The 3,886-nt window shown below is 38.2% G+C and overlaps 1 long non-coding RNA gene across 1 annotated transcript; it reads left to right on the top strand.

The window, feature by feature from the left end:
• The first annotated feature begins 1,091 nt into the window (after positions 1-1,091).
• On the top strand, positions 1,092-1,883 carry LOC121835497. The gene is made up of 3 exons (XR_006077621.1): positions 1,092-1,205; positions 1,473-1,544; positions 1,812-1,883. It is a non-coding gene; the product is annotated as an uncharacterized LOC121835497 (long non-coding RNA).
• Positions 1,884-3,886: the final 2,003 nt, after the last annotated feature.

Below are 3,886 nucleotides of genomic sequence, written 5' to 3'. Positions count from 1 at the left end.
TTGAACGAAAGCTAAAAATGGCCAATATTTCACTGACGTTCATCATGTGCAAAAATTAATCACTTGATTAATGAGGCAATTATTTAAAGTGCCTTGGAATCTCTTTACATACAGTGCCTAATATAAAATTTCCTCCAGTTCCAAGACCGCCATTCTACTACCCTCCTCTACCGTTGCCATTGCCAGGTAATCATCAATTCTTTCTTCAATCACTACTAGAAAAAGGAGAAGGGGGATTTTAACAACAAACTTTCCACGATGGGATATTTAAAATCGGCAGGCAAAGGATGTCGAAAATGTATTCAAATCTTCTCTGAGCCAGTCAAGAACGTTCCTGTTTTGAACGAAAGCTAAAAAGGGCCAATATTTCACTGACGTTCATCATGTGCAAAAATTAATCACTTGATTAATGACGCAATTATCTAAAGTGCCTTCTAATCTCTTTACATACAGTGCCTAATATAAAAGTTCCTCCAGTTCCAAGACCGCCATTCTACTACCCTCCTCTACCGTTGCCATTGCCAGGTAATCATCAATTCTTTCTTCAATCACTACTCGTGAAAAGGAGAAGGGGGATTTTAACAACAAACTTTCCAGGATGGGATATCTAAAATCGGCAGGCAAACGATGTCGCAAATTTATTCAAATCTTCTCTGCGCCAGTCAAGAACGTTCCTGTTTTGAACGAAAGCTAAAAATGGCCAATATTTAGCTGACGTTCCTCATGTGCAAAACTTAATCACTTGATTAATGACGCAATTATCTAAAGTGCCTTGTAATCCCTTTACATACAGTGCCTAATATAAAAGTTCCTCCAGTTCCAAGACCGCCGTTCTACTACCCTCCTCTACCGTTGCCATTGCCAGGTAATCATCAATTCTTTCTTCAATCACTACTAGTGAAAAGGAGAAGGGGGATTTTAACAACAAACTTTCCACGATGGGATATTTAAAATCGGCAGGCACACGATATCGAAAATTTATTCAAATCTTCTCTGAGCCAGTCAAGAACGTTCCTGTTTTGAACGAAAGCTAAAAATGGCCAATATTTCACTGACGTTCCTCATGTGCAAAAATTAATCACTTGATTAATGAGGCAATTATCTAAAGTGCCTTGTAATCTCTTTACATACAGTGCCTAATATAAAAGTTCCTCCAGTTCCAAGACCGCCATTCTACTACCCTCCTCTACCGTTGCCATTGCCAGGTAATCATCAATTCTTTCTTCAATCACTACTAGAAAAAGGAGAAGGGGGATTTTAACAACAAACTTTCCTCGATGGGATATTTAAAATCGGCAGGCAAACGATATCGAAAATTTATTCAAATCTTCTCTGAGCCAGTCAAGAACGTTCCTGTTTTGAACGAAAGCTAAACATGGCCAATATTTCATTGACGTTTATGATGCGCAAAAATTAATCACTTGATTAATGAGGCAATTATCTAAAGTGCCTTGTAATCTCTTTACATACAGTGCCTAATATAAAAGTTCCTCCAGTTCCAAGACCGCCATTCTACTACCCTCCTCTACCGTTGCCATTGCCAGGTAATCATCAATTCTTTCTTCAATCACTACTAGAAAAAGGAGAAGGGGGATTTTAACAACAAACTTTCCACGATGGGATATTTAAAATCGGCAGGCAAACGATATCGAAAATTTATTCAAATCTTCTCTGAGCCAGTCAAGAACGTTCCTGTTTTGAACGAAAGCTAAAAATGGCCAATATTTCACTGACGTTCCTCATGTGCAAAAATTAATCACTTGATTAATGAGGCAATTATCTAAAGTGCCTTGTAATCTCTTTACATACAGTGCCTAATATAAAAGTTCCTCCAGTTCCAAGACCGCCATTCTACTACCCTCCTCTACCGTTGCCATTGCCAGGTAATCATCAATTCTTTCTTCAATCACTACTAGAAAAAGGAGAAGGGGGATTTTAACAACAAACTTTCCTCGATGGGATATTTAAAATCGGCAGGCAAACGATATCGAAAATTTATTCAAATCTTCTCTGAGCCAGTCAAGAACGTTCCTCTTTTGAAGGAAAGCTAAAAATGGCCAATATTTCACTGACGTTCATCATGTGCAAAAATTAATCACTTGATTAATGAGGCAATTATCTAAAGTGCCTTGTAATCTCTTTACATACAGTGCCTATTATAAAATTTCCTCCAGTTCCAAGACCGCCATTCTACTACCGTCCTCTACCGTTGCCATTGCCAGGTAATCATCAATTGTTTCCTCAATCACTACTCGTGAAAAGGAGAATGGGGATTTTAACAACAAACTTTCCAGGATGGGATATTTAAAATCGGCAGGCAAACGATGTCTAAAATTTATTCAAATCTACTCTGAGCCAGTCAAGAACGTTCCTGTTTTGAACGAAAGCTAAAAATGGCCAATATTTCACTGACGTTCATCATGTGCAAAAAGTGATCACTCGATTAATGAGGCAATTATTTAAAGTGCCTTGCAATCTCTTTACATACAGTGCCTAAAATAAGAGTTCTTCCAGTTCCAAGACCGCCATTCTACTACCCTCCTCTACCGTTGCCACTGCCAGGTAATCATCAATTGTTTCCTCAATCACTGCTCGTGAAAAGAAGAACGGGGATTTTAACAAAAAACTTTCCAGGATGGGATATTTAAAATCGGCAGGCAAACGATGTCGAAAATTTATTCAAATCTTCTCTGAGCCAGTCAAGAACGTTCCTCTTTTGAAGGAAAGCTAAAAATGGCCAATATTTCACTGACGTTCATCATGTGCAAAAATTAATCACTTGATTAATGAGGCAATTATCTAAAGTGCCTTGTAATCTCTTTACATACAGTGCCTATTATAAAATTTCCTCCAGTTCCAAGACCGCCATTCTACTACCGTCCTCTACCGTTGCCATTGCCAGGTAATCATCAATTGTTTCCTCAATCACTACTCGTGAAAAGGAGAATGGGGATTTTAACAACAAACTTTCCAGGATGGGATATTTAAAATCGGCAGGCAAACGATGTCTAAAATTTATTCAAATCTACTCTGAGCCAGTCAAGAACGTTCCTGTTTTGAACGAAAGCTAAAAATGGCCAATATTTCACTGACGTTCATCATGTGCAAAAAGTGATCACTCGATTAATGAGGCAATTATTTAAAGTGCCTTGCAATCTCTTTACATACAGTGCCTAAAATAAGAGTTCTTCCAGTTCCAAGACCGCCATTCTACTACCCTCCTCTACCGTTGCCACTGCCAGGTAATCATCAATTCTTTCGTCAATCACTACTCGTGAAAAGGAGAATGGGGATTTTAACAACAAACTTTCCAGGATGGGATATTTAAAATCGGCAGGCAAACGATGTCTAAAATTTATTCAAATCTACTCTGAGCCAGTCAAGAACGTTCCTGTTTTGAACGAAAGCTAAAAATGGCCAATATTTCACTGACGTTCATCATGTGCAAAAAGTGATCACTCGATTAATGAGGCAATTATTTAAAGTGCCTTGCAATCTCTTTACATACAGTGCCTAAAATAAGAGTTCTTCCAGTTCCAAGACCGCCATTCTACTACCCTCCTCTACCGTTGCCACTGCCAGGTAATCATCAATTGTTTCCTCAATCACTGCTCGTGAAAAGAAGAACGGGGATTTTAACAAAAAACTTTCCAGGATGGGATATTTAAAATCGGCAGGCAAACGATGTCTAAAATTTATTCAAATCTTCTCTGAGCCAGTCAAGAACGTTCCTCTTTTGAAGGAAAGCTAAAAATGGCCAATATTTCACTGACGTTCATCATGTGCAAAAATTAATCACTTGATTAATGAGGCAATTATCTAAAGTGCCTTGTAATCTCTTTACATACAGTGCCTATTATAAAATTTCCTCCAGTTCCAAGACCGC

The sequence above is a fragment of the Ixodes scapularis genome, unplaced genomic scaffold (genome assembly GCF_016920785.2).
Source record: "Ixodes scapularis isolate PalLabHiFi unplaced genomic scaffold, ASM1692078v2 PGA_scaffold13__105_contigs__length_92229423, whole genome shotgun sequence".
NCBI classification, from domain to species: domain Eukaryota; kingdom Metazoa; phylum Arthropoda; class Arachnida; order Ixodida; family Ixodidae; genus Ixodes; species Ixodes scapularis.
The sequence above is the reverse complement of the archived record's forward strand: the minus strand, read 5'-3'. Positions and strand labels throughout refer to the sequence as shown.